Source organism: Oncorhynchus gorbuscha, linkage group LG22, assembly GCF_021184085.1.
Source record: "Oncorhynchus gorbuscha isolate QuinsamMale2020 ecotype Even-year linkage group LG22, OgorEven_v1.0, whole genome shotgun sequence".
Classification (NCBI taxonomy): Eukaryota; Metazoa; Chordata; class Actinopteri; order Salmoniformes; family Salmonidae; genus Oncorhynchus; species Oncorhynchus gorbuscha.
Genome location: NC_060194.1, coordinates 14,692,739 through 14,714,580, shown reverse-complemented (window position 1 = coordinate 14,714,580; position 21,842 = coordinate 14,692,739). Strand labels below are relative to the sequence as shown.

General features: G+C 43.7%; 1 long non-coding RNA gene across 1 annotated transcript; it reads right to left on the bottom strand.

Moving 5' to 3' along the window:
• Nucleotides 1–8,427: 8,427 nt before the first annotated feature.
• Nucleotides 8,428–20,699, bottom strand: LOC124009266. Its single transcript, XR_006834263.1, has 5 exons — nt 19,784–20,699; nt 18,715–18,830; nt 17,047–17,143; nt 16,422–16,621; nt 8,428–8,476 (listed from the first exon to the last, which is right to left on the bottom strand). It is a non-coding gene; the product is annotated as an uncharacterized LOC124009266 (long non-coding RNA).
• Between the last annotated feature and the right edge of the window lie 1,143 nt (nt 20,700–21,842).

The window sequence follows — 21,842 nt, the reverse complement described above, 5'->3', positions numbered from 1 at the left end:
TTCTCTTTCCAAATAGAACATTCTGGAAGTGTTTGGAACATGGGAGTTTTGGGAAAGATCCCAGATCTACACGGAAGCAGCTTCGAATCGGCACATTCGCAGAAGTCCTAGTGACTCGCCAAACCCAAATTGCACCAGTCTCCCCAACAAAAGTTGTTGGTACTCGGATGCTGCTGTCTCTATCTCTGTATGTAGGGCAATGTGATGATGATGAAGTGTTCATTATTGTCTCCCTTGTGTGTGTCTGTGGAAGTGTGAGAATGACGCAGGTCGGCCTCATGCTCTGGCTCAGAAGCCCTCTCTCTGTGCAGCAGAAGACAGTCAGAAGTGTATCTATGTATAAATAAGTAACAAATCAAATGTACCCATGATCATTTGCAGCAGTTGACACCGTATTAGGAGTGGACCCAGGTAGTGCCTTGATCAAATCTGCCGAACACATATGCACCTTGGTCTAGGAAGACTGCTATTTCCTATAATAACTATACTCTTCAAATGAAAGTACTTCAAAATAAAGTAGAGACCAAACATGACTCAACCGTTAATTCTCTCACACTCAGGGCTCCAACAATCTTACATCACAACCCCATAATATTCACTGGTCTGTTTCAGTTGCCGTTTTAGGCGGGACACTCCTTTCTCATCCCTCAGACTTCACACCTCTATTTGCACGGATGTGGCCATTTTCTTAGTGACAAGAGGGTTGCTATACGTCACATTTCAAGCGCCATAGTCTTCTTCCATTGTTACGTCACATGCGGGCCGTTTTTTACAGCCGCAGACAGACATTAGCCAATCCTACAACGCTGCGGAATTCTAGGATGGAATGTTTGCCGTCTGCTGGGAGACTTCCTTTGTAAAGTTGCCTCTCTGCCCACTCCCTCCTCTCTTTTAAGATGGTTTCTTTTAAGATGGAAATAGACAGTCTCCCTCCATGAACCGTCATGAAGTGATACTGAACTTAACAGTTTGTTTTAAGTCTTAAGTAAAATTGTCTGTTTAGACAGACTCAAACAATGAATTCGCAATTCCCAACCTTATGCCTGTAAAAACCTTGACAGAAAGAAGTGACAGTACACTTGACTGTAGAAAGTAACGGTCATACGATCCACATGGAGTCCAGTCATTTGTAATAGTCTGTGCCAAAATGGTGTGTTTGTCATCCATTTCAATGTAATCTCTTGGATTTCAAAAGAACACACGCAATCACATGCTCTCAAGACACATTTTGAAAACCTTCATTAACAAGAGGGCCACAACAGTGAAGAGTCAAAGACTCATCCACCCATCCTCACCTTGAGGTTTAGTCCCTTCAATCTATTTTAGTGTAAGTATTTGTGTGTGTGGATACTCAAAGGTGCCGCATGGTCAATCCGACATCTGCATTGGCCTTGCAGCATTTTAATATTTTTTATTTCACCTTTATTTCACCAGGTAGGGTAGTTGAGAACAAGTTCTCATTTGCAACTGCGACCTGGCCAAGATCAAGCAAAGCAGTTCGACACGTACAACAACAAAGAGTTACACATGGAGTAAAACAAACATACAGTCATACAACAAACATACAGTAGAAAAATCTATATACAGCATGTGCAAATGAAGTAGGATAAGAGAGGTAGTAAGGCAATAAATAGGCCGTGGTGGCGAAGTAATTACAATATAGCAATTAAACACTGGAATGGTATGGTGTGCAGAAGATGAATGAAAGAAAGATGAATGAAGATGAATTTACGGTGACACGGCCTCTGCAGAAGTCCGGGCGTTTATGCTTCGCGGGGGAGCAGCGCAGAGCTGTTGTGAAGGAAGTTTTCAATGAAGTGAGTTTGTGTTTATACAGGACCTCCCGCCCTCACCTACCGTCAACCAATCATGGACCCAGTTTGGGAAACCCCGTTTGTTGTCGAGTGTAACTGTAAATTGAGAGCTGCTTGGAGTATGTTGCCCTCTATGGGCCTTCTAGAGCACTGCAAGTCAGGGACGGGCTCCACTGTTATCCCTATCCGTATAAGAAGATAGGTGTAGAATGATGGATGGAAGTTAAGAAGTATCTAGAAACGCATCTATGATTCATGGGAATTGTTGGAAGTGTACGTCTGGCCTGTGTTCTGTGCGCATCTGTGTGTGTGCGTTCGGAAAGGAGGTGTGTGAAAGAAAAGGGTGAAAAGGTGACTGACATATACAGATGCTCTGTTTTACCATCATGTTTCAAACCGTCATATGCTGTAATTGAGCTTCTTTTAATTCCCCAATGTCAACATTGATTATATTCAACTAAATGGGAATTGTCATGGCATCCGGAGAGTATTACATTGCAGAAGCCCAAATAAGGGTGTTGATCTGAGAGCAACATCCTGGCTATATCCATGTCACTTCTCCCAATCGCGTCCATTATATCCTGGTAAAACATTTATTCGTGCTTTAGCCAACTCCACTCACCAAGGAGGTAATCTAGCTGTCTACCTGCTCAGACCTGCACCTTAGAGATGATTTGCATCGACTCTCTGCACACATCCAACTCTTATATACAAGCACACACACACACCCCCACACAACACTTATATATACTATTTACTCAACTGTGGGACCAAGACACTATCCACTTTATATTTGTAAATGCAGTCATACTGTACTTGACATTGCACATTCATAATGTATACTGTATCTCCTATTGTGTACATATCAGTTTTGTTAAGTACATACTACTATCTTCTACTTCTTTTTTTATTGATTTTTTATTGTTATTGATATTGATATTGATATTTGAACTGCACTGTTGAGGGAGCTTGTAAGTGAGCATTTCTCTGCCACGTTTATTCCTGCTGTAACTGTGTACGTCAAAATAAACTTTGATTTGATTTAGTCACTGAACAGGTCTGCCTTAGGCGTTGGCTAAAGCGCATAGCAACAGATCTGGAATCAGTCTACATCTCCCCTCATGTGTTCCAGGTAGCTGTGGGTGGAATAAGGAAGTCAGAGGGCAGGGATCTAACTGGTTTCTCATCAGTATTCAGTATGGGTGTGGTAGTGGACATCAACTAGACAGCCAGCCAGCCATTGCATCTTCACTCCACTGATTGCTGTGGTTTCTTTCATTCATTCATTGTTCTCATGAGTGTCTGGAGGATATAGACAATACAGGCCCTTCGCAATATTTCAAATACAATTGCGGGAAAGCACAGGTTGGAAACCAAATGGCTCCTGATGAAAAGACTAATCTGTCTGCTATAGGCTATAAAAAATAATTGATCAACTTCACCCCTTGTCTCTGGGCTTGGGGTCAAAGGTGATGAGTCATGAACATGATGACCTGGTCCTGTGGATGTCTTCTGACCTCTCCACAGATTGACAAATCAAAATAAATCCATTGATCAACTGATTGGTTGATTGCTGGAAGGAGTATGGCTGGTTTGATAACTGTGTAAAGAAAGATTAAACAAATGCTTGCCAATGGAACTTCAGAGTGGGAACATAGCTAAAATCAGAAATCCACTTGAATTTACTGATGCAGAAAAAAAGCATCCATGGTTTCATCACATCCCGTCTAGATTACTGTAACACCGTTTTATCAGGCTATACCGCCTCCAATCTGAAAAATATACAAATTGTACAACATGCTGCTAGAGTCCTAACAGGAACCATCAAGTCTTAACACATTATCCCAATTCTTACCTCTCTCAACTGGCTCCCCATACAGTCCCGTACAGACTGCAAAGCCCAGATCTCAACCCAATTGACCACTTATTCGATATTCTGTAGTGGCGCCCGAGACGGTGTTTTCCACCGTCATGAACAAAACACAAAATAGAGTTCCAGACACGTCGAATCTTTGCAGCTTTTCAGGCTGGTGTCCCAACGCCTTAACACTGGTGTTTCCTTTATTTTGTCAGTTACCTGTAGATCAAAATACACAGCTGGATGCAGGGCCCACTCTCCATCCACCCTGCTGCACTACCCTGCGATCCCTCCACCTTCTTTCTGGCTATAAATGGACTCATTATCACTGCTGCCCTACTGGACTCCCTCGTGTTTTGCTGTCATGTCTCTTGACCTTGTGTGATGTCCCGGTGCTAGGTCTTAGATAACAGAGCACAGGGACAAGAATAGATGGTCTGATTACAAATTAAGTAGCAGCACAGAATAGAATAACTTTATTTTTCACAGTTGAACTTCAGCATCTCTTTATGTAAGAATTTCCTATAATTTCATAACCATGTAATAATGTATCCTTATTATAATGGTATAACATGTAGTGTAAACAGAGCTGGCCTACAAACATACTTTCCCTTCTTTTTTTTATTTCACGTGTCTCCCTCTAACTGGTTCAGGGTGGTTGTATAGAGGATGGATGGTTTGATAACTAAGATTGAATGAAATAACAGCATAGAGTAACTGTTATTCCCTATGAATGATGAAGCTGTTCAACAAACAATACCTCTAAAGGTTGCTTTATAGTAATGACGTAAGGGGAAAAAAAACAGTGTCCTTGTAGAAATGCTAAGTGGTGGTATGTGGATCTGAAATAGTTATAAAAAAAATAGGTGGTTATAGCACTACTAAAAATTTGTTGTTTTTTTTTCTTTTCAGACATGGTCCAAGAGTAGACCTACTGACCTTCTCTTCCATTATGGAAGATAACTCCCCAGCGTACCACTGTCTGAGTGCCTCTAACCTATAATAAAGAAATGAATAGAGATTGAAGAGAAAGAAAAGGTTTCCGTGAAATCAGTGCAGATATGTTTTACTGTACATTTCCACACTAATGTTACACACCCTCCTACAATGCAATGTCCATTGTCGGAAGTGACTCACAGTCGTCTCCTCCTCAATGGAGGGATCAACCTGAAACATCAGCGGATCTTCTCGGCGGTTTAGGTGGTACACTCATCAGGGCAAGTTTAAGTGCACTCTCTCTCCCTCTGCCAATGACTTCCATGGCTATATAAGGTTAGCGTGAGGCCCTAAGACGAGGTGATGAAAGGAAAATGCAATATGCTTTCAAATTCCATTTGCATTGAATATACACGATCGTTCAAAAGTTTGGGGTGACTTAGAAATGTCCTTGTTTTTGAAAGAAAAGCAATTTTTTGTCCATTTAAAATAACATCAAATTAATCAGAAATACAGTGTAGACATTGTTAATGTTGTAAATGACTATTGTAGCTGGAAACGGCAGAGTTTTTATGGAATATCTACATAGGCGTAAAAAGGCCCATTATCTGCAACCATCACTCCTGTGTTCCAACACCAGTCTCAACGTAAACAGTGAAGAGGCAACTCTGGGACGATGGTCTTAATATTTTATTTTTATTGGCCAGTCTGAGATATGGCTTTTTCTTTGCAACTGCCTAGAAGGCCAGCATCCCGGATTCACCTCGTCACTGTTGACGTTGAGACTGGTGTTTTGCAGGGTACTATTTAATGAAGCTGCCAGTTGAAAACTTGTGAGGCGTCTGTTTCTCAAACTAGACACTAATGTACTTGTCCTCTTGCTCAGTTGTGCACCAGGGACTCCCACTTCTCTTTCTATTCTGGTTAGAGCCAGTTTGCACTGTTCTGTGAAGGGAGTAGTACAGAGCGTTGTACAAGATCTTCAGTTTCTTGGCAATTTCTCACATGGAATAGCCTTCATTTCTCAGAACAAGAATAGACTGACGAGTTTCAGAGGAAAGTTATTTGTGTCCAGCCATTTTGAGTCTGTAATCGAACCCACAAATGCTGATGCTCCAGATATTCACCTAGTCTAAAGAAGGCCAGTTTTATTGCTTCTTTAATCAGAACAACAGTTTTCAGCTGTGCTAACATAATTACAAAAGGGTTTTCTAATGATCAATTAGCCTATTAAAAGTATAAACTTGGATTAGCTAACACAACGTGCCATTGGAACACAGGAGTGACAGTTGCTGATATTGGGCCTCTGTACGCCTATGTAGATATTCCATTAAATATCTGCCGTTACCAGCTACAATAGTCATTTACAACATTAACCATGTTTACACTGTATTCCAGATCAATTTGATGTTATTTTAATGGATGAAAAATGTCATTTTCTTTCAAAAACAAGGACATTTCTAAGTGACCCCAAACTTTTGAACGTTAGTGTATATGCATTCATATTCATATTTAATTTTCATAACCCTGGCTGATATAACCAGAGAGAATGTAATCGTTTGATACAATGGGAGTCTATCCATTTCATTCTCAAAAAGGTCATCCCAGGCGTAGAACTAAATTGGAACACTTTAATGTATCTCCGATCCGAGGGCTGCACAGATCATAACAATGGAAACATTTATCAAGTTCAGTATTTTTACATCATCATCCTCGCCATTTTATCCCACGTGTAACTCTGTGTTGTTGTTTTTGTCGCACTGATTTGCTTTATCTTGGCCAGGTCGCAGTTGTAAATGAGAACTTGTTCTCAACTGGCCTACCTGGTTAAATAAAAGGTGAAATAAAATAAAATCATGAATTAAAACCAAGCTGCACTTCGTGCTATTCAAGTCCTGTCAAGCGGAAGCCATAGAAATGGAATCCTTTTCCTGTATTGGCTTGGTTATGTCTACGCCCACATACCCCATTGTTATCAGCACACCCACATATGTGAATTCATGGAGATTTTCTGTAGCAAACGTGACGCAGTTGGGTTGCACGTCTCACTGGCAACCAGGCCTTGTCCCATTACTGCCTGCTGGAGGCGTCGATGCCCACTGCCAAGTCACCCACCACGTGTTAACCAGTGACGTGGATCGGCTGGGTATTTCTGATCCTCGCCATCATGTGTACAATGACTGTGGGTTGTAAAACCAATGGAAACGTCAGATGGGATGTGGAGGTGAATATCACTTATGGTTAACTTCACAGCCGTGCTGTTTGAGTCAGTCTGTGGAATATCAACTGGTTTACAGTGACCACCGTATGGCATAAAACACCAGATTATTAGTTTGTAGACTAGAAACTTCCCTGTTAATCACTCGACTAGAGACAACGCTGTTTATGGTCAAACATGATCCCAATAGATGAATAATTGTTGGGGGGAGTCTTTGGTGAGAACAGAAAATATATTGTGACATTTGTGGCTAATCAAAAGAGAACCATTGAATTCAGACAAACAAAAGGTGTAATGGTTTGGCACTAGAAAATGTTGCATAAAGCTTACTTCATTACTACATTTTTTAAATTGCATCAGGGATAGCGTACACGGACATTTTGGCTTTTGCAGCCTTCTTCAGTGTGGCTTTGTCAGCCTGTGTCAAAATGTCAGGACATAGACGGCGCATGATGTAGTGCACATGCCATATAACTGTAAAGTCACTGGTTCAAGCCCTGCCTCCGCTGTTCCCCTTCAATCACTACAGTAGAATTGTCGTACTGTGGCTCTGGTGAGGTTTCTAAGCAAATATCACCCCCTTCTGGTCTGGAAATGCATTCTCTGCACATTGATAGAGAGAATGATTCCATTATTGAAAATACCATATATATATATTTTTTTTTTAGTGATACAGACAAAAAAAAACTAGAATTGTGCCAATGATGCCAAGTGATGATGTGACCTCCTGGACGGTTGTGTTAAAACCTGCCCCACACCTCTAGTCAAACCTAGTGTGTAATAATCAGAACATCCACACCAGAACTGCAGGAGTGCGTCGGTCAACCAAGACCCATATAAATCAGACAAACATACACACATCCTCTTGCCCCTCAGCTTACACTATTAAAGTGACTGGTGTCATTCACAAAGAATGTTCATAGGAACATAACTCACTGGATATGGGAAAGGGTCAGGGGTGAGGGGCTAATGATGCAAAGATGATCTATTATATTGACAAGATATTTGCCGGACTGCTCTAACAATAGAAATGCATGTCCTCAACTATGGAAGACAGGCAGGAGGAGGAGATCAGGCGGGGCCATTCTAGCCTATGAGAGAGCAGATACGCATGTAACCAACAGGCAAGAGCAACTAAGTTGTTTTTGTCAAAGTTGCCGGAATGCCACGTGCAACAACTTAAGAGTACAGTTGTAACAGCCTAAACATTACGAAGCTTCTATTAGATCAAATAAGCCTCACATAATAATGCAACACTCTCATAGAAGTTGATACAAAAAACAGCTTCTCACACAGACAGATTTTGGGTGGAGTAAATCCTCTGGCTTTGTCTCTTCCTCTCTGTAACAGGTGTACCCCCATGGCTGGGTGGGGTCAAGCCCAGGTCTCTACGGAGCAGGTCCAGCTGGTGAAGGGGTCAGAGCCAGGTGAGGGATAAGGTGAATGGGGATACAAGTGAAGGCTCAGGGGTTAGAGGTCAGTGGTGACAACTGGCATTACCCCATGGATGAGCAGGGTGGGGCCAAGCTCTCTACTGAGCAGGTCCAGCTGATGCAGATAGGAGTATCACTGCATGTCTGCCGGTGGGCGGGGAAAATGCAGGAAACGCACGGCAGGGGGCGGGTCTCCGTGCTGGCGAATCAGATTGTGCTGTGAACAGAGGTCATCGTCTGTCAGTTGAGCGGCGTTACTGGGGATCTTCTGGCATTCGTCAAAAGTTTGGAAACACCTACTCAGGTAGCCTAGTGGTTAGAACGTTGGACTAGTAAACGAAAGGCTGCAAGTTTGAATCCCAGAGCTGCCATGGTAAAAAATCTGTCGTTCTGCCCCTGAACAAGGCAGTTAATCCACTGTTCCTAGGCTGTCATTGAAAATAAAAAGTTTGTTCTTAACTGTCTTGCCTTGTAAAATAAATAAAAATCTTCTTTATTTTCTACATTGTAGAATAATAGTGAAGACATCAAAACTATGAAATAACACATATGGAATTGTTAAATAAATCATAATACGTTTTACATTCTTCAAAGTAACCACCCTTTGCCTTGATGACAGCTTTCACACTCTTAGCATTCTTGATGGCAGCATTCGCGTGAAACTGAAAGCGCGAACCACTGCTTTTAATCAGGGCAAGGTGTCTGGCAACATGACTGAATACAAACAGTGCAGCTATTCCCTCCGTAAGGCTATTAAACAAGCTATAAGCGTCAGTACAGAGACAAAGTGGAATCTCAATTCAATGGCTCAGACACAAGAGGCATGTGGCAGGGTCTACAGTCAATCACGGACTACAAGATGAAATCCAGCCCAGTCACGGACCAGGATGTCTTGCTCCCAGGCAGATTAAATAACTTTTTTGCCCGCTTTGAGGACAATACAGTGCCACTGACACGGCCTGCAACGGAAACATGCGGTCTCTCCTTCACTGCAGCTGAGGTGAGTAAGACATTTAAACGTGTTAACCCTCGCAAGGCTGCAGGCCCAGACGGCATCCCCAGCCGCGCCCTCAGAGCATGCGCAGACCAGCTGGCCGGTGTGTTTACGGACATATTCAATCAATCCCTATACCAGTCTGCTGTTCCCACATGCTTCAAGAGGGCCACCATTGTTCCTGTTCCCAAGAAAGCTAAGGTAACTGAGCTAAACGACTACCGCCCGTAGCACTCACTTCCGTCATCATGAAGTGCTTTGAGAGACTAGTCAAGGACCATATCACCTCCACCCTACCTGACACCCTAGACCCACTCCAATTTGCTTACCGCCCAAATAGGTCCACAGACGATGCAATCTCAACCACACTGCACACTGCCCTAACCCACCTGGACAAGAGGAATACCTATGTGAGAATGCTGTTCATCGACTACAGCTCGGCATTCAACACCATAGTACCCTCCAAGCTCGTCATCAAGCTCGAGACCCTGGGTCTCGACCCCGCCCTGTGCAACTGGGTACTGGACTTCCTGACGGGCCGCCCCCAGGTGGTGAGGGTAGGCAACAACATCTCCTCCCCGCTGATCCTCAACACGGGGGCCCCACAAGGGTGCGTTCTGAGCCCTCTCCTGTACTCCCTGTTCACCCACGACTGCGTGGCCACGCACGCCTCCAACTCAATCATCAAGTTTGCGGACGACACAACAGTGGTAGGCTTGATTACCAACAACGACGAGACGGCCTACAGGGAGGAGGTGAGGGCCCTCGGAGTGTGGTGTCAGGAAAATAACCTCACACTCAACGTCAACAAAACTAAGGAGATGATTGTGGACTTCAGGAAACAGCAGAGGGAACACCCCCTATCCACATCGATGGAACAGTAGTGGAGAGGGTAGCTAGTTTTAAGTTCCTCGGCATACACATCACAGACAAACTGAATTGGTCCACTCACACTGACAGCGTCGTGAAGAAGGCGCAGCAGCGCCTATTCAACCTCAGGAGGCTGAAGAAATTCGGCTTGTCACCAAAAGCACTCACAAACTTCTACAGATGCACAATCGAGAGCATCCTGGCGGGCTGTATCACCGCCTGGTACGGCAACTGCTCCGCCCTCAACCGTAAGGCTCTCCAGAGGGTAGTGAGGACTGCACAACGCATCACCGGGGGCAAACTACCTGCCCTCCAGGACACCTACACCACCCGTTGTTACAGGAAGGCCATAAAGATCATCAAGGACATCAACCACCCGAACCACTGCCTGTTCACCCCGCTATCATCCAGAAGGCGAGGTCAGTACAGGTGCATCAAAGCTGGGACCGAGAGACTGAAAAACAGCTTCTATCTCAAGGCCATCAGACTGTTAAACAGCCACCACTAACACTGAGTGGCTGCTGCCAACACACTGTCATTGACACTGACCCAACTCCAGCCATTTTAATAATGGGAATTGATGGGAAATGATGTAAATATATCACTAGCCACTTTAAACAATGCTACCTTATATAATGTTACTTACCCTACATTATTCATCTCATATGCACATGTATATACTGTACTCTACATCATCGACTGCATCCTTATGTAACACATGTATCACTAGCCACTTTAACTATGCCACTTTGTTTACTTTGTCTACACACTCATCTCATATGTATATACTGTACTCGATACCATCTACTGTATGCTGCTCTGTACCATCACTCATTCATATATCCTTATGTACATGTTCCTTATCCCCTTACACTGTGTATAAGACAGTAGTTTTGGAATTGTTAGTTAGATTACTTGTTGGTTATCACTGCATTGTCGGAACTAGAAGCACAAGCATTTCGCTACACTCGCATTAACATCTGCTAACCATGTGTATGTGACAAATAAAATTTGATTTGATTTGATTTGAACCAGCTTCATGAGGAATGCTTTTCCAACAGTCTTGAAGGAGTTCCCACGTAGGCTGAGCACTTGTTGGCTGCTTTTCCTTCACTCTCATCCCAAACCATTTCAATTGGGTTGAGGTCAGGTGATTGTGGAGGCCAGGTCATCTGATGCAGCACTCCATCACTCTCCCTGGTCAAATGGCCCTTACACAGCCTGGAGATGTGTTTTGGGTCATTGTCCTGTTGAAAAACAAATGATAATCCCACTAAGCGCAAGATAGGATGGTGCATCGCTGCAGAATACTGTGGTAGCCATGCTGGTTAAGTGTGACTTGAATTTGAAATAAGTCACAGACAGTCACCAGCAAAGCACCCCCACACCATGACACCTCCTCTTCCATGCTTCATGTGGGGAACCACACTCGCATAGATCATCCGTTCACCTACTCTGCGTCTCACAAAAGACACAGCTGTTGGAACCAAAAATCTCAAATTTGGACTCATCAGACCAAAGGACAGATTTCCAACGGTCTAATGTCCAGCTTGTGTTTCTTGGCCCAAGCAAGTCTCTTCTTCTTATTGGTGTCCTTTAGTAATGGTTTCTTTGCAGCAAATCGACCATGAAGGCCTAATTCACAGAGTCTCCTCTGAACAGTTGATGTTTAGATGTTTCGGTTACTTGAACTCCGTGAAGCATTTATTTGGGCTGCAATCTGAGGTACAGTTAAATCTAATGAACTTATCCTCTGCAGCAGAGGTAACTCTGGGTCTTCCTTTCCTATGGCGGTCCTCATGAGACAGTTTCATCATAGCGCTTGATGGTTTTGCGACTGCACTTGAAGAAACTTTTAAACTTTTTGAAATTTTCCGGATTGACTGTCCTTCAAATCTTAAAGTAATGATGGACTGTTGTTTTGCTTTGCTTATTTGAGCTGTTCTTGCCATAAGATGAACTTGGTCTTTTACCAAATAGGGCTGTCTTCTGTATACCACCCCTACCGTGCCACAGCACAACTGATTGGCTCAAACACATAAAGATAGAAATAAACAAGGCACCCCTGTTAATTGACTGTGACTACCTCATGAAGCTGGTTGAGAGAATGCCAAGAGTGTGCAAAGTTGTCATCAAGGCAAAGGGTGGCTACTTCAAAGAATCTCAAATATAAAATATATTTTGATTTGTTTAACACTTTATTGGTTACCACATGATTCCATATGTTTTATTTCATAGTTTTGATGACTTCACTATTACTCTACAATGTAGAAATAGTCAAAATAAAGAAAAACCCTTGAATATGTATGTATGTATGTATGTATGTATGTATGTATGTATGTATGTATGTATGTATGTATGTATGTATGTATGTATGTATGTATGTATGTATGTATGTATGTATGTATGTATGTATGTACGTATGTACGTATGTATGTACGTACGTATGTTCCGGAAATAACATATTCATGTAAGTATTCAGACCCTTGACTAGGCGAAAAAAACAAGCTATGAGGCCAAAGGAATTATCTGTAGAGCTCCAACACAGGTTTGTGGTCCTTCTGTAGCTCAGTTGGTAGAGCATGGCGCTTGTAACGCCAGGGTAGTGGGTTCGATCCCCGGGACCACCCATACGTAGAATGTATGCACACATGACTGTAAGTCGCTTTGGATAAAAGCGTCTCCTAAATGGCATATATTATTATTATTATATATTATTATAGTGTCGAGTCACAGATCTAGGGAATGGTACCAAAAACTTCTGCAGCATTGAACGTTTCCAAGAACAGTGGCCTCCATCATTCCTCAATGGTTCTTCCTAGAGCTGGCCACCTGGCCAACTGAGTAATTGAGAGAGAAGGGCATTGGTCATGGAGGTGACCAAGAACCTTGATGGTCACTCTGACAGAGCTCTAGAGTTCCTCTGTGGAAATTGGAGAAACTTTCAGAAGGACAACCATCTCTGCATCACTTCACCAATCAGGCCTTTATGGTAGAGTGGCTAGACGGAAGCCAATCCTCAGTAAAAAGGCACATGGAGTTTGCCAAAAGGCACCTAAAGACTGACCATGAGAAAGAAGATTCTCTGGTCTGATGAAATCAAGACTGAACACTTTGGCTTGAATGCCAAGTGTCACGTCTGGAAGAAACCTGGCATCATCTCTACAGTGAGGCATCATGCTGTGGAGGTGTTTTTCCCCATCGGCAAGGACTGGGAGACTAGCCAGGACCCAGGACAAAATTAGCCAAAGAAAGTACAGAGAGATCCTTAATGAAAATCTGCTCCAGAGCGCTCACTATTTCAGACTGGGGCGCAAGTTTGGGGCGGCAGGGTAGCCTAGTGGTTAGAGTGTTGGACTAGTAACCGAAAGGTTGCAAGTTAAAATCCCGGAGCTGACAAGGTACAAATCTGTCGTTCTGCCCTTGAACAGGCAGTTAACCCACTGTTCCTAAGCGGTCATTGAAAATAAGAATTTGTTCTTAATTGACTTGCCTAGTTAAATAAAGGTAAAATAAAAATAAAATAACCCTAACCACACAGCCAAGACATTGCAGGTGTGGCTTCGGGACAAGACTCTAAATGTCCTTGAGTGGCCCAGCCAGAGTCCGGACTTGAACCCGATCGAACATCTCTGGAACATCTCTGGAGAGACCTGAAAATAGCTGTGCAGCAACTCTCCCCATCCAACCTGACAGAGCTTGAGAACATCTGCAGAGAAGAATGGGAGAAACTCCCCAAAAGCAGGTATGCCAAGCTTGTAGCATTATACCCAAGAACATTTACATTTACATTTAAGTCATTTAGCAGACGCTCTTATCCAGAGCGACTTACAAATTGGTGCATTCACCTTATGACATCCAGTAGAACAGTCACTTTACAATAGTGCATCTAAATCTTAAAGGGGGGGGGTGAGAAGGATTACTTATCCTATCCTAGGTATTCCTTAAAGAGGTGGGGTTTCAGGTGTCTCCGGAAGGTGGTGATTGACTCCGCTGTCCTGGCGTCGTGAGGGAGTTTGTTCCACCATTGGGGGGCCAGAGCAGCGAACAGTTTTGACTGGGCTGAGCGGGAACTGTACTTCCTCAGTGGTAGGGAGGCGAGCAGGCCAGAGGTGGATGAACGCAGTGCCCTTGTTTGGGTGTAGGGCCTGATCAGAGCCTGGAGGTACTGAGGTGCCGTTCCCCTCACAGCTCCGTAGGCAAGCACCAGACTCAAGGCTGTAATTCCTGCAAAAAGTGGGGTCTGAATACTTATGTAAATGTGATCAGTTTTTTTTATCTGATAAATTTGCCAAAATATCTAAAAACCTGTTTCTTTGTCACTATGGGGCAATGTATGTAGATTGATGAGGGGAAATCACGCATCTGCAACAAGTAATTTTTCCCTTCTTTAACTCCTGTACGGACTCAGGAAAGGCGAAGGCCGTGAGCCTCGCGTCCCCCGAAACACAACCCAGCCGCGCTGCTTCTTGACAACGCCCGCTTAACCCAGAAGCCAGCCACACCAGTGTGTCGGAGGAAACACCGTACACCTGGGACCATGTCAGTGTGCATTGCGCCCAGCCAGCCACACGAGTCGCTACTGTGCGATGGGACAGGAACATCCCTGCCGGCCAAACCCTCCCCTAACCCAGATGACGCATGTCCAATTGTGCGCCATGGGTCTCCCGGTTGCGGCTGGCTGAGACAGAGCCTGGACACAAACCAGGATCTCTAGTGGCACAGCTAGCACTGTGATGCAGTGTCTTAGACTACTGCGTCACTCGGGAGGCTCTCAACAAGTCAGTTCGGTGGAAACACACACTTGGCATAAAAATGTTACTTGCACCATAACAAATAAATATACATAGCACTACATTCACATTATCTGCCTGTAGTTATTGAACTCAACCTGCAGGAGGTTTGTTTGTTATGACTGAGTGGGAGGAAACAGCTGCGGGCAAGGTTCTGACAGATGGGTGTGTCTGGGTGGTGGCAAGGACACACCCAATAACCCATATCAAACCACACCCCAAGTCAACTCATGTTTGGCTTCTGTCATGGCCGCCAGCATTTCTTGAGAAGCGAAAAAACAAGGCCATATCAGCGGGCGCAGTTTTCCAGATCTTACTGTACTGTGCTGTAATAGCCTAGTGGTTAAGAGCATTGGCCTGGTAAACAAAAGGTTGCTGGTTTTAATTCTTGGTGACAAGGCACTTAACCTTAATTGCTCCTGTAAGGTGCTCTGAATAAGAGTGTCTTCTACATGACATGTACAAATAAGAGCAGTGAACCAATCAAGCACTTAAAGGAATAAATGGATGACATTGGGGCTGCATAATACCCTGAGCATGTCCATACCAATAAAGCAGAATGGAACAAAGTGAGTCTTTGGCTCAATTAAACACAGATTTCCCAAATAAGATAATCGCTTTTCATGGCCTGGTGCCGCAGGAGACCTCTCTTTAGGAGGACCGATGGAAGGGTTGAAAATGAGTAAACTCCCTCCACCCAGCACACTGGTCCATGCAAAATGAATTCCCCAGACAACACAGTGTATCACCTTGATATGCAATGCGCACATTGATTGGGACAATAGCTACTCTAGTGAAAAGGGGCTTCCTTATAGTTCAGATGGCCAAGATATAGATTACATCCCAACACTAGCTGCATGTTCTGCATGCTGTCAACCGTCAAACTTGAGACTGTGCCTGGTGTTGTTAGTGACAGTGATTTGGTTACACTAGCTTGCTCGCTACATTACTTGATAATGCTCGTGAGTAACAAGGGATTGTAGAACCTTGCCTCTACTTTAACCCACACATAGAACTGAATTAGCCCTCATTTGGTGTGATTGAATGGCAAAGACATACCGCAAAAAACACCCACATGAAACCACACCCCAAAGACAACTCGTTTGCCTTCAGTCATGGCCCGCATGCAATTCTACATTTTAATCTCCCCCTGCTGGTAGGACAGAGGTAGTGCATGAGCAGAAGCAACATGTAGGCCTTGCTAGCTGAGCCATAGATGTCGATCAGGAACATCACCACCAGGCAGCCCACTATGCCCCGAGCACACGTGTGCCAGGTAAAGCAACAGAACTACGGCCTGAACACAAGAAGAAGAAGAGGTGGACGAGGATGACTGCATGTATGGCATGAGTGGCTTTTTTCTTCTTTTTTAACTTAGCCTCTGTTGTGGAGGTTGAGTTTTCAAAAGCTGAGCACAAATGTGAGCATAATGGGCTATCAATATCTAGAACATATTGTAGTGTAGTATTGGACTATTTTGTATGGTATTATACTGTATCGTATACCTGTTGGGTGCAGAGGCCCATTCCAGGGCCAGGCAGGCCAGATCCACAGCAGCATAGACAAGGAAGAAAAGGGTCACTCTGTTGGCGATGGTGTTCAGCTTCCCTGAAAACACCACCTGCACTAGGACCCATGAGATGAGCACGGACGCCAAGGGATTCCAAATTTGTGACTGTCTTTCTTGCCAGAGCCAGGACCCCACCTGTAAATATCAATGAAAGGACGAATAGGATTGGCACCATGTAAATTAACATGACGAAAAAAAACATTGAGTGACACCAGTGGCAATCTTACACATTATTTGGGGATTAAGGCCCATTTCTGTGTACGCATACAGATCCTACTTCATCTACATACTACAGATTGTGTGGAATAAACTCATCAGCTTAAGAACCCCATTTAAGAAGTTAAAATCATGATGAACTTAAGTTGAGGTGAATTTCAGGGAGAACTCTCGCTTTAACCCCAACATGTCATGATCACATAAAGGGAAGCTGATTATCTGGTTGAAAACGGCCAATGTGGCATCGATAGTAGTCCTAAACATAAATTCTAGTGCCAAAATTGACTGAAAAGTGTAAATAGGAGTGCTCAGAGGATGTGGGAGGCCCCGCTAAGGTTACTTACGGCAGCAGACAGGGTAGAGGAGTACACCCCCACTGTCACCAGGGGGCCCCTCACGTTGATGTCCCCCAGGAAACTGTAGTCCCTCTGGAGAAGATGACTGGGAGAGAGGGGTACATTATCACTGCACCACAGATACAGTGCATTCGAGAAGTTCAGACCACTTGACTTTTTGGTACGTTACAGCCTTATTCAAAAATTGATTAAATCGTTTCACCCCCCTCAAGTATCTACACACACCACCCCATAATGATAAAGCAAACACAAAAAAATGTACATCTCCCATTTACATAAGTATTCAGACCCTTTATTCAGTACTTTTTTGAAGCACTTTTGGCAGCAATTACAGCCTTTAGTCTTCTTGGGTATGACGCTACAAGATTGGCACACTTGTATTTGGGGAGTTTCTGACATTCTTCTCTGCAGACGCTCTCAAGCTCTGTCAGGTTGGATGGGGAGTGTTAATGCACAGCTATTTTCAGGTCTCTCCAGAGGTGTTCGATCGGATTCAAGTCCGGGCTCTGGCTGGGCCAGTCAAGGACATTAAGAGACTTGTCCCAAAGCGAAATATGAGTTGACTTGGGGGTGTGGTTTGATGTGAGTTTCTTTAGTTTATCTTTGCCACCACCAAGACACACCCATGTGTCAGAACCTTACCAAAGTCTTTGAGTTCCCGAGCCCTCTGGAGCAGGTTTTCATCAAGGATCCCTCTGTACTTTACTTGGTTCATCTTTCCCACAATCCTGGCTAGTCTCCCAGTCCCTGACGCTGAAAAACATCCCCACAGCATGATGCTGCCACTACCAAGCTTCACTGTAGGGATGATGCCATGTTTCCTCCAGATGTGATGGTTGGCATTCAGGCCAAAGAGTTCAATCTTGGTTCCATCAGACCAGAGAATTTTGTTTCTCATTGTCTGACAGTCCTTTAGGTGCACTTTGACAAACTTCAAGCGGGCTGTCAAGTGTCTTTTACTGAGGAATGTCTTCCGTCTGGCTACTCTACCATGAGTTCCTGATTGGTGTTAGTTGCAGAGATGGTTTTCCTTCTGGAAGGTTCTCGCATCTCCACATAGGAACTCTGGAGCTCTGTCAGAGTGACCATCAGGTTCTTGGTCACCTCCCTGACCAATGCCCTTCTCCCCTGATTGCTCGGTTTGGCCGGGCGGCCAGCTCTAGGATGAGTCTTGGTGATGGAGGCCACTGTTCTTGGGGACCGTCAATGGTATTGCCAGTAGTGCTGTCCCAAGAATACTGCTGAACTGAAAGAGCTTTGTAAAGAGGAATGGACCAAAATTCCTCCTGACCGTTGTAACAAGTCTGATCCGCAACTACAGAAAACGTCTGGTTGAGGTTATTGCGGCCAAAGGAGGGTCAACCAGTTATTAAATCCAAGGGCTCACATGCTTTTCCCACCCTGCACTGTGAATGTTTACTCGGTGTGTTCAATAAAGACATGAAAACGTACAATTGTTTGTTAATAGTTTAAGCTGACCGTTTGTCAATTGTTGTGACCTAGATGAAGATAAATTGGTCATAAAATGTGATCTTAAGAGGAAATCCAGGTACTTCAAAAGGATTCACATACTTTTTCTTGCCACTGTATGTGCTTCAAATCAAATCAAATCAAATGTGCTTGTGTGTAAGCCTGTGTGTGCGCATTTGTGCTGACCGGTCACAGGAGTAGGCCACCAGCAGGCTGAGCAGGAATACTGTAGGAGATGAAGCTTAAGATGACTGCTGCCAGGGTTCCCTTGAGGATAGAGTAGCTTGGGCTCTTCAGGTCCCCTGGAGTAGAGTAAGAGAGAGAGTAAGAGAGTCCACGCATGAATAAGTCATTTTGGAAAAAACATCTGCTAAATGAGAGAGCGAGAGACACAAAACCTTAGGAACACCTTTCTAATACTGAGTTGCACCCATTTTGCTCTCAGAACAGCCTCAATTCGTCGGGGCGTGGACTCTACAAGGATTCGAATGCGTGCCACAGGGATGCTGGCCCACAGTTGTGTCAAGTTGGCTGGATGTCCTTAATACACACGGGAAACTCTTGCCACAAACATTGCGCCTGACACCTACTACCATATGTCGTTCAAAGCCACTGAATCTTTTGTCTTGCCCATTCACCCTCTGAATGGCACACATACACAATCCATGTCTCAATGCTTGAAAATCCTTATTTAACCTGTCTCCTCCCCTTCATCTACACTGATTGAGGTGAACTTAACAAGTGACATCAATAAGGTATCATAGCTTTCTCCTGGGTTCACCTGGTCAGTCTGTCATGGAGGGAGCAGGTGTTCCTAATGTTTTGTACACTCAGTGTATAATAAAAATGGCTTCAGTGACAAAATATTATGTCTAAACACCAGACCGTTTAAAAAAAATGGTATTTGAGTATTTGTTATTTAAATACTTATTTTCTGTGTATTTAAGTACTTTCAAATAATGTGGCCCCAGGCCGGCCAACTTCTATTGGAAGTATTTTGAAATAATTTCCTATAAATAGCCTACTATTTTCAAGTATTTTCAAATACTTATTTTAAATACTATTTTCAAATACCTGGTTAAATGCAAGGGAGTATTTGAATTAGTGTATTAGAGCATTTTAAAATACATTCATATACTCAACTACTTGTCTTCTCAAATAAAAAAACATACCTAAATAACAACTTCCACATGTCTTTGAAAGTAGTTGAAATAACCTAAATAGCATTTGAACTCAGCTCTGCTAAAACACTCACATCATGTACGCTGAACTTCTGCCGATGTCAGCCCTTAGTCTCATCTGACACGTTGGAACTAGAACTATGATGCCTGCGCAGCCGTTGAACATGACAGCAAACACGGTGTAAATGTCATCATGGTGCCTGTGGTGTAGTCTCCTGTGTAGTCAGCTGGGAGGGGAGAAGAGATCACAGAATACATTAACATCTATCAAGACAATCTCCAAAGCCAAGATATTGCTGATATGGATTTCTGAACTATTATGGCTGCGTTTACACAGGCAGCCCAATTCGTGGGGTGTTCTGTAGAATTGGAACAATTTGGAACGTTCAGATAGCCTATTTCTATGTAGATCAAACTTATTTAGAATAAGGAATCACATCAGCTCTATTCATGGCATTTCTATCTGCAATGTTCAAGAATGTTTGGCATCTGAACGTTGCCCTGATCTTCATCCAATAATTGGTGTTATGACCAATCAGATCAACTCTTGAACAATCAGATCAACCCATTTGTCAAAAATTGGGCAAAAGATCAGAATAGGGCTGCCCGTGTAAACAAAGCGTATAGGATTACATGTCTACGGTGAATACCAAACCAGCCCTCATCGGTTTCATAATAAAACACAAATGTAGATTCAAATGAACAATTTCCTGCTGTCATTTTACAAGATCTAAACCTCAGTAACAGATAAACATTATTTGGGAGGTATTTGTCATTTTTGTGTTATTTTGTATGAAAAAAACATATTGCAGTGCGTGTTGGGATAGCACTTCGCTCTGGAGCCTGCAGCCTTGCTGTCTCGGTCTAGTTAGCCCCTACACCCTCTAATTTGGGTAACTTGTGCATCAAATCTAATTTTATTTGTCACTTACACATATTCAGCAGATGTTATTGCGGGTGCAGCGAAATTGCTCCAACAGGGCAGCAATATCTAACAATTCACAACAATACACACACACACACACACACACACACACACACACACACACACACACACACACACACACACACACACACACACACACACACACACACACACACACACACACACACACACACACACACACACACACACACACACACACACACACACACACACACACACACACACACACACACACACACACACACACACAAAGTAAAGGAATGGAATTAAGAAATATATAAATGTTAGAATGAGCAATGTCAGAGTGGCATTGACTAAAATACAGTAGAATAGAGTATACACTATAAAGCAGTTGATTAAAGCAGTATGTAAACATTATTTAAACAGTATTAAAGTGACTCCCAAGTCTATAGGGCAGCAGCCTCTAAGGTGCAGGGTTGCGTAACCGGGTGGAAGCCAGCTAGTGATGGTTAACTTGTGCATATGGAGGAGGAGGCAAAAGGGGCAAAAGAGTGGTTTGGGATGCAGCCCTAGTGAAAATGGTGTTTAGGTACTTTTGATGGATATTCTCAAAAGATGTCCACCAGACCTCTACATAGCCCAACCCCTGGCATGCAGCCACACCCCAACAAAACATCCTATACTCCCCCCACAGGTTGTCCCTCAGGGTTGCCAGGCAATGATCAGTGAAGTTGGCAGTGCCCAGGCCGGTGGTAGCGTTGGCACCAGGAGCGTAGGGAAGCGCGATGTCCTGCGGGCCCACAGCGAAGAAACTGAGGATGAAGGTGGCCAGGACCGACATGACGATTATTGAAAATGAGGAAGACGGCCTTGGCATAGATGTGAGCGCTAATCTGAAATGACAGTATATGTAGATGTCATCATGTATAGTTTGCAAAACAAAATGTAGTACATTATATAGGAAATAGGGTATAATGCATCCCTAGGAAGAGACACACTGCATCACATTTCTCTTTCCTTTCTCCTAGTGTGTACGGGCTAGGGAGTTTCCAGCATGCCTCTAAGGAAGCAGAGGAGAGAGAGAAAACTATCTTACCCGACAGAAGAGGCAGAGAAGAATGGCTGTGCCATAGAGCAGAGACCACCAGTATTCAGCAGGCAACACCTGGTCCAAGATCAGTGGTGCTAAAGGACACAGTAGGCGCAGCCAGCATCCAGAGCCCCGC